Here is a 13,718-nt window from a genome sequence, read left to right as displayed (position 1 = left end):
CTATAACTATGAGATTATGCAACTCCCGTTTGCCGGAGGAACACCTTGGGTGCTACCAAACGTCACAACGTAACTGGGTGATTATAAAGGAGCATTACAGGTGTCTCCAAAAGTAGATGTTGGGTTGGCGTATTTCGAGATTAGGATTTGTCACTCCGATTGTCGGAGAGGTATCTCTGGGCCCTCTCGGTAATGCACATCACATAAGCCTTGCAAGCACTGCAACTAATATGTTAGTTGTGAGATGATGTATTACGGAATGAGTAAAGAGACTTGCCAGTAACGAGATTGAACTAGGTATTGGATACCGACGATCGAATCTCGGGCAAGTAACATACCGATGACAAAGGGAACAACGTATGTTGTTATGCGGTCTGACCGATAAAGATCTTCGTAGAATATGTAGGAGCCAATATGGGCATCCAGGTCCCGCTATTTGTTATTGACCGGAGACGTGTCTCGGTCATGTCTACATTGTTCTCGAACCCGTAGGGTCCGCACGCTTAAGGTTACGATGACAGTTATATTATGAGTTTACATGTTTTGATGTACCGAAGGAGTTCGGAGTCCCGGATGAGATTGGGGACATGACGAGGAGTCTCGAAATGGTCGAGACGTAAAGATTCATATATTGGATGATATGGTTAGGCCAAGGGGTCAAGCCCATGAGGCTTTAGATCGGTGCAAAAGGAGTTTTGCGGAGTCCAGGGGGCCAAACGCCGGAGACCCTGGCGTCTGGCCCTGGGCCAGACGCCGAGGCCCATGGCGTCTGGGCCAGACGCCAAGGATTGTGGCGTTTGGTCCTGGAGTCCGAGTGGGACTCTTGCCTTTCGGGAAAAACCGACTTTGAGGAGGCTTTTGCTCCAAGTTTCGATCAACATATAAATAGAGGGGCAGGGCTAGCACCAAAGACACAACAATTGATCCCTTGGATCTCTTAGCCGTGTGCGGTGCCCCCCTCCACCATAGTCCACCTCGATAATATCGTAGCGGTGCTTAGGCGAAGCCCTGCGACGGTAGAACATCAAGATCATCACCACGCTGTCGTGCTGACGGAACTCTCCCTCGACACTCGGCTGGATCGGAGTTCGAGGGACGTCATCGAGCTGAACGTGTGCTAGAACTCGGAGGTGCCGTAGTTTCGGTGCTTGATCGGTCGGGCCGTGAAGACATACGACTACATCAACCGCGTTGTGCTAACGCTTCCGCTTACGGTCTACAAGGGTATGTAGACAATACTCTACCCTCTCGTTGCTATACATCACCATGATCTTGCGTGTGCGTAGGAAAATTTTTGAAATTACTACGAAACCCTACAGTGGCATCCGAGCCTAGGTTATTTATGTTGATGTTATATGCACGAGTAGAACACAAGTGAGTTGTGGACGATACAAGTCATACTGCCTACCAGCATGTCATACTTTGGTTCGGCGGTATTGTTGGACGAGACGACCCGGACCAACCTTACGCGTACGCTTACGCGAGACCGGTTCCCTCGACGTGCTTTGCACATAGATGGCTTGCGGGCGACTGTTCTCCAACTTTAGTTGAACCGAGTATGGCTACGCCCGGTCCTTGAGAAGGTTAAAACGGAGTCTATTTGACAAACTATCGTTGTGGTTTTGATGCGTAGGTGAGATTGGTTCTTACTTAAGCCCGTAGCAGCCACGTAAAACATGCAACAACAAAGTAGAGGACGTCTAACTTGTTTTTGCAGGGCATGTTGTGATGTGATATGGTCAAAGCATGATGCTGAATTTTATTGTATGAGATGATCATGTTTTGTAACCGAGTTATCGGCAACTGGCAGGAGCCATATGGTTGTCGCTTTATTGTATGCAATGCAATCGCGATGTAATGCTTTACTTTATTACTAAACGGTAGTCATAGTCGTGGAAGCATAAGATTGGCGAGACGACAACGATGCTACGATGGAGATCAAGGTGTCGCGCCGGTGACGATGGTGATCATGACGGTGCTTTGGAGATGGAGATCACAAGCACAAGATGATGATGGCCATATCATATCACTTATATTGATTGCATGTGATGTTTATCTTTTTATGCATCTTATCTTGCTTTGATTGACGGTAGCATTATAAGATGATCTCTCACTAAATTATCAAGAAGTGTTCTCCCTGAGTATGCACCGTTGCCAAAGTTCGTCGTGCCCAGACACCACGTGATGATCGGGTGTGATAAGCTCTACGTCCATCTACAACGGGTGCAAGCCAGTTTTGCACACGCAGAATACTCAGGTTAAACTTGACGAGCCTAGCATATACAGATATGGCCTCAGAACACGGAGACCGAAAGGTCGAGCGTGAATCATATAGTAGATATGATCAACATAACGATGTTCACCATTGAAAACTACTCCATCTCACGTGATGATCGGTCATGGTTTAGTTGATTTGGATCACGTAATCACTTAGAGGATTAGAGGGATGTCTATCTAAGTGGGAGTTCTTAAATAATATGATTAATTGAACTTTAATTTATCATGAACTTAGTCCTGGTAGTATTTTGCAAATTATGTTGTAGATCAATAGCTCGCGTTGTTGCTTCCCTGTGTTTATTTTGATATGTTCCTAGAGAAAATCATGTTGAAAAATGTTAGTAGCAATGATGCGGATTGGATCCGTGATCTGAGGTTTATCCTCATTACTACACAGAAGAATTATGTCCTTGATGCACCGCTAGGTGACGGACCTATTGCAGGAGCAGATGCAGACGTTATGAACGTTTGGCTAGCTCAATATGATGACTACTTGATAGTTTAGTGCACCATGCTTAATGGCTTAGAATCGGGACTTCAACGACGTTTTGAACGTCATGGAGCATATGAGATGTTCCAGGAGTTGAAGTTAATATTTCAAGCAAATACCCGAGTTGAGAGATATGTAGTCTCCAACAAGTTCTATAGCTAAAAGATGGAGGAGAATCGCTCAACTAGTGAGCATGTCCCAGATTGTCTGAGTACAACAATCGCTTGAATCAAGTGGGAGTTAATCTTCCAAATAAGATAGTGATTGACAGAATTCTCTAGTCACCATCACCAAGTTAGTAGAACTTCGTGATGAACTATGATATGCAAGGGATAACGGAAACAATTCCCAAGCTCTTCGTAATGCGGAAATTGACGAAGGTAGAAATCGAGAAAAACATCAAGTGTTGATGGTAGACAAGACCACTAGTTTCAAGAAAAGGGCAGAGGGAAGAAGGGGAACTTCAAATAGAATGGCAAAGAAATTGCTGCTCAAGTGAAGAAGCCCAAGTCTGGTCCTAAGTCTGAGACTAAGTGTTTCTACTGCAAGCAGACTGGTCACTGGAAGCGGAACTACCCCAAGTATTTGGCGGATAAGAAGGATGGCAAGGTGAACAAAGGTATATGTGATATACATGTTATTGATGTGTACTTTACTAGTGTTTATGGCAACCCCTCAGTATTTGATACTAGTTCAGTTGCTAAGATTAGTAACTCGAAACGGGAGTTGCAGAATAAATAGAGACTAGTTAAGGGTGAAGTGACGATGTGTGTTGGAAGTGGTTCCAAGATTGATATGATCATCATCGCACACTCCCTATACTTTCGGGATTAGTGTTGAACCTGAATAAGTGTTATTTGGTGTTTGCATTGAGCATGAATATGATTTGATCATGTTTATTGTAATACGGTTATTCATTTAAGTAAGAGAATAAATTGTTGTTCTGTTTACATGAATAAAACCTTATATGGTTACACACCCAATGAAAATAGTTCGTTGGATCTCGATCGTAGTGATACACATAATCATAATATTGAAACCAAAAGATGCAAAGTTAATAATGATAGTGCAACTTATTTGTAGCACTGCCGTTTAGGTCATATTGGTGTAAAGCGCATGAAGAAACTCCATGCTGATGGGATTTTGGAATCACTTGATTATGAATCACTTGATGCTTGCGAACCATGCCTTTTGGGCAAGATGACTAAAACGCCGTTCTCCGGAACAATGAAGCAAGCAACAGATTTGTTGGAGATCATACATACTGATGTATGTGGTCCGGTGAATATTAAAGCTTGCAGTAGGTATCATTATTTTCTGACCTTCACAGATGATTTGAGCAGATATGGGGATATCTACTTGATGAAACATAAGTTTGAAACATTTGAAAAGTTCAAAGAATTTCAGAGTGAAGTGGAAAATCATCGTGACAAGAAAATAAAGTTTCTACGATCTGATCGCGGAGACAAATATTTGAGTTACGAGTTTGGTCTTCAATTAAAACAATGTGGAATAGTTTCACAAACTCATGCCACACGGAACACCACAGCATAATGGTGTGTCCGAACGTCATAACCGTACTTTATTAGATATATAGTGCAATCTATGATGTCTCTTACGGATCTACCACTATCGTTTTGGGGTTATGCATTAAAGACAGCTACATTCACATTAAATAGGGCACCATCTAAATCCGTTGAGGCGACACCATATGAACTATGGTTTGGCAAGAAACCTGAGCTGTCGTTTCTTAAATTTTGGGGTTGCAATGCTTATATGAAAAAATTTCATCCTGATAAGCTCAAACTCAAATCGGAGAAGTGCGTCTTCATAGGATATCCAGAGGAAACTATTGGATACACCTTCTACCACAGATCCGAAGGCAAGACTTTTTTTGCTAAATTCGGAAACTTTCTGGAGAAGGGGTTTCTCTTGAAAGAAGTGAGTGGGAGGAAAGTAGAACTTGACGAGGTAACTGTACCTGCTCCCTTATTGGAAAGTAGTACATCACAGAAAACTGTTTTTTGTGACACCTACACCAGTTAGTGAGGAAGCTAATGATGATGATCATGAAACTTCAGAACAAGATACTACTGAACCTCGTAGATCAACCAGAGTAAGATCCGCGCCAGAGTGGTACGGTAATCCTGTTCTGAAAGTCATGCTACTAGATCATGATGAAACCTACGAACTATGAAGAAGCGATGATGAGCCCAGATTCCGCAAAGTGGCTTGAAGCCATGAAATCTGAGATGGGATCCATGTATGAGAACAAAGTATGGACTTTGGTTGACTTGCCCGATGATCGGCAAGCAATTGAGAATAAATGGATCTTTAAGAAGAAGACTGACGCTGATGGTAATGTTACTGTCTACAAAGCTTGACTTGTCGCAAAAGGTTTTCGGCAAGTTCAAGGGATTGACTACGATGAGACCTTCTCACCCGTAGCGATGCTTAAGTCCGTCCGAATCATGTTAGCAATTGCCGCATTTTATGATTATGAAATTTGGCAGATGGATGTCAAAACTGCATTCCTGAATGGATTTCTGGAAGAAGAGTTGTATATGATGCAACCGGAAGGTTTTGTCGATCCAAAGGGAGCTAACAAAGTGTGCAAGCTCCAGCGATCCATTTATGGACTGGTGCAAGCCTCTCGGAGTTGGAATAAACGTTTTGATAGTGTGATCAAAGCATTTGGTTTTATACAGACTTTCGGAGAAGCCTGTATTTACAAGAAAGTGAGTGGGAGCTCTACAACATTTCTGATAAGTATATGTGAATGACATATTGTTGATCGGAAATAATGTAAAATTATTCTGTAAAGCATAAAAGGAGTGTTTGAAAGGAGTTTTTCAAAGAAAGACTTCGGTGAAGCTGCTTACATATTGAGTTTCAAGATCTATAGAGATAGATCAAGACGCTTGATAAGTTTTTTCAATGAGTACATACCTTGACAAGATTTTGAAGTAGTTCAAAATGGAACAGTCAAAGAAAGAGTTCTTGCCTGTGTTACAAGGTGTGAAGTTGAGTAAGACTCAAAGCCCGACCACGGCAAAAAAAAATAGAAAGAGAATGAAAGTCATTTCCTATGCCTCAGTCATAGGTTCTATAAAGTATGCCATGCTGTGTACCAGATCTATTGTATACCCTGCACTGAGTTTGGCAAGGGAGTACAATAGTGATCTAGGAGTAGATCACTGGACAGCGGTCAAAATTGTCCTTAGTGGAATAAGGATATGTTTCTCTATTATGGAAGTGAAAAAAGGTTCGTCGTAAAGGGTTACGCCGATGCAAGTTTGACACTAATCTAGATGACTCTAAGTCTCAATCTAGATACATATTGAAAGTGGGAGCAATTAGCTAGAGTAGCTCCATGCAGAGCATTGTTGACATAGAAATTTGCAAAATACATGAGGATCTGAATGTGGCAGACCCGTTGACTAAGATTCTCTCACAAGCAAAACATGATCACACCTTAGTACTCCTTGGGTGTTAATCACATAGAGATGTGAACTAGATTACTGAATCTAGTAAACCCTTTGGGTGTTGGTCACATAGCAATGTGAACTATGGGTGTTAATCACATGGTGATGTGAACTATTGCTGTTAAATCACATGGCGATGTGAACTAGATTATTGACTCTAGTGCAAGTGGGAGACTGAAGGAAATATGCCCTAGAGGCAATAATAAAGTTATTATTTATTTCCTTATATCATGATAAATGTTTATTATTCATGCTAGAATTGTATTAACCGGAAACGTAATACATGTGTGAATACATAGACAAACAGAGTGTCACTAGTATGCCTCTACTTGACTAGCTCGTTAATCAAAGATGGTTATGTTTCCTAACCATAGACAAAAGAGTTGTTATTTGAGTAACGAGGTCACATCATTAGTTGAATGATCTGATTGACATGACCCATTCCATTAGCTTAGCACCTGATCGTTTAGTATGTTGCTATTGCTTTCTTCATGACTTATACATGTTCCTATAACTATGAGATTATGCAACTCCCGTTTGCCGGAGGAACACCTTGGGTGCTACCAAACGTCACAACGTAACTGGGTGATTATAAAGGAGCATTACAGGTGTCTCCAAAAGTAGATGTTGGGTTGGCGTATTTCGAGATTAGGATTTTTCACTCCGATTGTCGGAGAGGTATCTCTGGGCCCTCTCGGTAATGCACATCACATAAGCCTTGCAAGCACTGCAACTAATATGTTAGTTGTGAGATGATGTATTACGGAACGAGTAAAGAGACTTGCCAGTAACGAGATTGAACTAGGTATTGGATACCGACGATCGAATCTCGGGCAAGTAACATATCGATGACAAAGGGAACATCGTATGTTGTTATGCGGTCTGACCGATAAAGATCTTCGTAGAATATGTAGGAGCCAATATGGGCATCCAGGTCCCGCTATTGGTTATTGACCGGAGACGTGTCTCGGTCGTGTCTACATTGTTCTCGAACCCGTAGGGTCCGCACGCTTAAGGTTACGATGATAGTTATATTATGAGTTTACATGTTTTGATGAACCGAAGGAGTTCGGAGTCCCGGATGAGATCGGGGACATGACGAGGAGTCTCGAAATGGTCGAGACGTAAAGATTCATATATTGGATGATATGGTTAGGCCAAGGGGTCAAGCCCATGAGGCTTTAGATCGGTGCAAAAAGGAGTTTTGCGGAGGCCAGGGGGCCAAACGCCGGAGACCCTGGCGTCTGGCCCTGGGCCAGACGCCGAGGCCCATGGCGTCTGGGCCAGACGCCAAGGTTTGTGGCGTTTGGTCCTGGAGTCCGAGTGGGACTCTTGCCTTTCGGGAAAAACCGACTTTGAGGAGGCTTTTGCTCCAAGTTTCGACCCCGGGGCTCAACATATAAATAGAGGGGCAGGGCTAGCACCAAAGACACAACAATTGATCCCTTGGATCTCTTAGCCGTGTGCGGTGCCCCCCTCCACCATAGTCCACCTCGATAATATCGTAGCGGTGCTTAGGCGAAGCCCTGCGACGGTAGAACATCAAGATCGTCACCACGCCGTCGTGCTGACGGAACTCTCCCTCGACACTCGGCTGGATCGGAGTTCGAGGGACGTCATCGAGCTGAACGTGTGCTAGAACTCGGAGGTGCCGTAGTTTCGGTGCTTGATCGGTCGGGCCGTGAAGACGTACGACTACATCAACCGCGTTGTGCTAACGCTTCCGCTTACGGTCTACAAGGGTATGTAGACAATACTCTCCCCTCTCGTTGCTATACATCACCATGATCTTGCGTGTGCGTAGGAAATTTTTTGAAATTACTACGAAACCCTACACTATTCGATGTAATTGATACGTCTCTGTCATATCTATAATTTTTGATTGTTCCATGCCAATATTCTACAACTTTCATATACTTTTGGCAACTTTTTATACTATTTTTGGGACTAACATATTGATCCAGTGCCAGTTCCTGTTTGTTGCATGTTTTTTGTTTCACAGAATATCCATATCAAACGGAGTCCAAACAGGATAAAACTGACGGAGATTGTTTTTGGAATATATATGACTTTTGGGAAGAAAAATCCACGCGAGACGGTGCCCGAGGGGGCCACGAGGCAGGGGGGCGCGCCCCTGACCCTCGTGGCTACCCCGTAAGGCGGTTGATGCCCTTCTTTCGCCGCAAGAAAGCTAATATCCGGATAGAGATCGTGTTAAAATTTCAGCCCAATTGGAGTTACGGATCTCCGGGAATATAAGAAACGGTGAAAGGGAAGAATCTAAGAACGCAGAAACAGAGAGAGACAGATTCAATCTCGGAGGGGCTCTCGCCCCTCCCATGCCATGGAGGCCATGGACCAGAGGGGAAACCCTTCTCCCATCTAGGGAGGAGGTCAAGGAAGAAGAAGGAGGAGGGGGGCTCTCTCCCCCTCGCTTCCAGTGGCACCGGAGTGCCACCGGGGGCCATCATCATCACCACAATCTTCACCAACAACTTCACCGCCATCATCACCAACTCTTCCCCCCTCTATGCAGTGGTGTAATCTCTCTCTTACCCGCTGTAATCTCTACTTAAACATGGTTCTCAACGCTATATATTATTTCCCAATGATGTATGGCTATCCTATGATGTTTGAGTAGATCTGTTTTGTCCTAATTGTTATTTGATGATCGTGATTGGTTTGAGTTGCATATTTTATTATTGGTGTTGTCCTATGATGCTCTCCGTGTCGCGCAAGCGTGAGGGATCCCCATTGTAGGGTGTTGCAATACGTTCATGATTCGCTTATAGTGGGTTGCGTGAGTGACTGAAACACAAACCTGAGTAAGGGGGTTGTTGTGTATGGGATAAAGAGGACTTGATGCCTTATAATGCTATGGTTGGGTTTTATCTTAATGATCTTTAGTAGTTGCGGATGCTTGCTAGAGTTCCAATCATAAGTGCATATGATACAAGTAGATAAAGTATGTTAGCTTATGCCTCTCCCTCATATAAAATTGCAATAGTGATGACCGGTCTAGTTATTGATTTCCTAGGGACAAATAACTTTCTCGTAACAAAAAGCTCTTTACTAAACTAACTTAGTTGTGTCTTTATTTAAACAGCCCCTACTTTTTATTTACGCAATCTTTATTATCTTGCAAACCTATCCAACAACACCTACAAAGTACTTCTAGTTTCATACTTGTTCTAGGTAAAGCGAACATCAAGCGTGCATAGAGTTGTATCGGTGGTTGATAGAACTTGAGGGAATATTTGTTCTGCCTTTAGCTCCTCGTTGGGTTCGACACTCTTACTTATCGAAAACTGTTGCGATCCCCTATACTTGTGGGTTATCAGTAATCTTCTTTTGCGGTGTGTTTGTTGAGACCGATGAATTGTGGGTTTATGATCAAGTTTATCTATGAACAATATTTGAATCTTATCTAAATTCTTTTATGTATGATTGGTTATCTTTGCAAGTCTCTTCGAATTATTAGTTTGGTTTAGCCTACTAGATTGATCTTTCTTGCAATGGGAGTAGTGCTTAGCATTGGGTTCAATCTTGCGGTGTCCTTTCCCAGTGAAAGTAGGGGCAGCAAGGCACGTATTGTATTGTTGCCATCGAGGATAACAAGATGGAGTTTTAATCATATTGCATGAATTTATCCCTCTACATCATGTCATCTTGCTTAAGGCGTTACTCTGTTCTTATGAACTTAATACTCTAGATGCATGCTAGATAGTGGTCGATGTGTGGAGTAATAGTAGTAGATGCAGGCAGGAGTCGGTCTACTTGTTTTGGACGTGATGCCTATATACATGATCATACCTGGATATTCTCATAACTATGCTCAATTCTGTCAATTGCTCAACAGTAATTCGTTCACCCACCGTAAAATACCTATGCTCTTGAGAGAAGCCACTAGTGAAACCTATGGCCCCCGGGTCTATCTTCATCATATTAATCTTTCAATACTTAGTTATTTTTATTGCTTTTATTTTACTTTGCATCTTTATCATAAAAATACCAAAAATATTATCTTATCATATCTATCAGATCTCACTCTTGTAAGTGACCGTGTAGGGATTGACAACCCCTTATCGCATTGGTTGCGAGGATTTATTTGTTTTGTGTAGGTGCGAGGGATTCGCGCGTAGCCTCCTACTGGATTGATACCTTGGTTCTCAAAAATTGAGGGAAATACTTACGCTACTTTGCTGCACCACCCTTTCCTCTTCAAGGGAAAACCAACGCAAGTTCTCAAGAGGTAGCATCATACAAGCAACAAGCACATGCGAAAACTTATCATGTCTGAGTACAGACAGCTGAAAAGAAAGAAGGCTAGAAAGCCTGTCTATCTACAAGACCCTCCAAAGGAACTAGACTTATGTCTGGGATTCCCAAGCTAATCGGCGAACTCATCGTAGGAATCTAAAGTGAGATAGAAGTCTCCTCTGCAAAAACATAAATTAAGCAAATGTGAGTACAAATGTACTTAGCAAGACTTACATCAGAACTAGCTACATATGCATCAGTATCAACAAAGGGGTTGTGGAGTTTAATTGCAGCAAACCATATTTGACTCAGTGGCTATCATGTACTATGACTACCAGTATTATCTTTGAGGTGATAAAGCGCACATGAGTCCACATATTCACCACATCAATACACCACTATGGATTCGCTCCCGTCTCCCTACGAGAAGGTCATCCATAGCACTCACGTTTATCTTGCGCATTTTAGAGTATCCACTTCAAGTTGTCTATGAACAATGTAAGATTTCCAAGTAGTCCATATCCGAGGACGCGGCTATTCGAATAGATTCATACCCCTGCAGGAGTGTACTTCTTCACACATGTGTCCACCACTTAGCGCTTGTACACGACATGTGCTCGGCAGACTTCAAGCGAAAGCCGGCGGGGGTATAGACCACGACCTAACAAACCACACAAGTCTCTAGTACAGGTTTATCGCCTATTTGAGTTCCATCCGCAAGGAAGTCTGGCTGAGGTTTCCACTAGGGCCCCAAACGATGTGTGCAGGGTTTCCAAGCCCACCAAACGGGTGCCCTGATACACCGTGCCACTTGCCTACCGCATCATAGCCCATCCCTAGGGTCAGCGCTACGCACGACCTCCAGCATACTACAAACACCAGAAACTACTTGCAACTGCTAGACAGAGTACAAGGGGTTAATAAGTCAAGCGGGGTCATATTTCAGGGCCCAATGTGTGGTAGACTGGTAGTAGCTGTTCTTGGATCACAAACACAGAACTCAGTTCCCGAGGACGGATTCAATGAGACGACCCACCATGTACTCCCATGGCCTCTCATCACTACCTTTACCAAATCATCTTCACACACTTAGCTCTCGGCAGTAGGACATGTTCACCATCATTCCAGTCCATCCTAGATGAATAAGACCTGACACAACTCTAAGCATAGCAGGCATAGCAAGCAACCATGAATGAGTAGGCACATCATGGCTCAAACAACTCCTACTCATGCTAGTGGGTTTTAACTAATTACTGTGGCAAAGACATGTCATGTAGAGTAATGGGTTCAACTACCGCAACATGTAACAGTTGAATCGTTGTTGTCCTAATGCAGTAAAAGAGAGTAAGAGCGAGAGAGTGGGATTGTATCGGAATGCTCAAATGGGGTTTTCTTGCCTGGCACTTCTGAAGATAGAATTGTGTCTTCATCAGTGGCAATGATCTCAACGTCAGAACAAACATCTACCGAGAGGGGACAACCACCGACAAACATAAAAAGGAACAACATTCAATGCAATGCACAACCAAATGCATGATATGGCATATCAAGGTACTGAATTGAGCTAATGCAACAACAAGTCATTTTAACTGAAGTGGAATTCAGAAACATATCAAATTCCAACTCCAAATCTATTTACCAAATTTGCCCTAAACACGATTTGTCCTAAACAGTGAGGTTAACTTGTTCAAACATGCATGAACATGGAACAAACAGATTCTTCATATTTTTCTGATAATTTCTTATATATAAATTATTTTCATTGGAGTTACTATTTAATTTCTATGAAATTTGGAAGTTTTAACTATTTTCTGGAATTTTTAGATTTATCTCTAAATTAGAAAATCCAGTTAATTACATTATGATGTCAACATCATGTCATGCTTACATCACCTAGTTAAAAGCAGGTCCAGGTCAAACCTGACCAGTGGGTCCCACTGGTCAGTGTCATAGTGATGGCTAGGGTCACAGACAGGTGGGCCTGGTCAGAGGCCACGTCAGCAAGGTCAATGCTGACGCGTGGGTCCATAGGTTTAATTAATTAACATAATTATTTTGGTTAAGCAGTAAACTAAAAGGTGGGACCCATTGTCAGTTTCTTAGGTGGTTAATTAGGGGGGGGGGTGATTGACAACCTAATGAAGGTTTAGCCGGTAGCTAAACGCCGGTGGCCATCCAGTGCGATAGAGGCTCGCGGGAGTCTCTATTCCGGCGACCATTTGTCGCGCGAACGGGTGCATTCGGGAGCTGGGAGCGTGCCGCGTCCAGCGGTCCAAGTGGTTTGGCGCGAGGAGGCCAGGAACGACGGCGGCGTCAAGGTCCACGGCGGCCGGAGCTCGGCCACGGTGGAGATCCTCGCCAAGGGATGCAAACGAGAGAGGAAAGAGAGGGGTTCTACGCGGGAGCTCACAACACATCGGATGGGGTCGTCAACGAGCTCGGGGGTGCACGGGTGACGGCGAACCGACGATGACCATTGATCGCGGTCGAGGAGGAAGACGAGCTTGTTGTCAGCGGAGCGAGGCTTCCCGCGTTGCTCGGACCCGTGGAGAGGACGAGGACGACGCCGCGGAGCTCTTGGACATGGCAGAGGAGCAAAGGGGTGGTTGTGGCCGCGTCGAATGGTGACGGCGGCAACGACGCGCTCCGGCTCCTCTCGGTGAGCACAAAAGCGAGAGGGGGAAGGGGCTAGAGCGAGCAGAGGGCGAGCAAGAAGTGAGAGGGGGCCTCGGGCCTCTCCAGACGCAGATCAGGTCGAGAGAGGGGCAAGCAGGAGGTGGTCGGGGACGCACGCGCGCGCGCCACTCTTCCCCTCTGCCTACTAGCAGGAGGAAGAAGACGGCTCTGCCCTCGGTGGGCTGGGCCGGCCAGGTGGGTTGCCTACTGGGTCGTCCAGGTAAGCCAGGTAAGTCCTTTTTTTCTTAATTTCTTTCTAGTTTCTATTCTCTGCATTTGTTTTAAATTTGGTTTGTTAACCAAATGACTTTATAAAATTCTGAAACTTTTTGTGGGCACTAATTGTTTCTAAGGCCCTCAACCAATTCTAGAATTATTGGAGCATTTAAAAATATCTATAGGATTTAATTGCACCAATTCAAATACAATATGGTTTAATTCAAAAATCCAGAATGTACTAGAAATATGTGCGTAATTTTTGGCAGAGGTTCTAACCTTAGTCAAAAATCATGAACTTTTCTGCAGGGCAT

The sequence above is a fragment of the Triticum dicoccoides genome, chromosome 1A (assembly GCF_002162155.2).
Source record: "Triticum dicoccoides isolate Atlit2015 ecotype Zavitan chromosome 1A, WEW_v2.0, whole genome shotgun sequence".
In the NCBI taxonomy this organism is placed as follows: Eukaryota; Viridiplantae; Streptophyta; class Magnoliopsida; order Poales; family Poaceae; genus Triticum; species Triticum dicoccoides.
Note: the sequence above shows the minus strand (reverse complement) of the source record.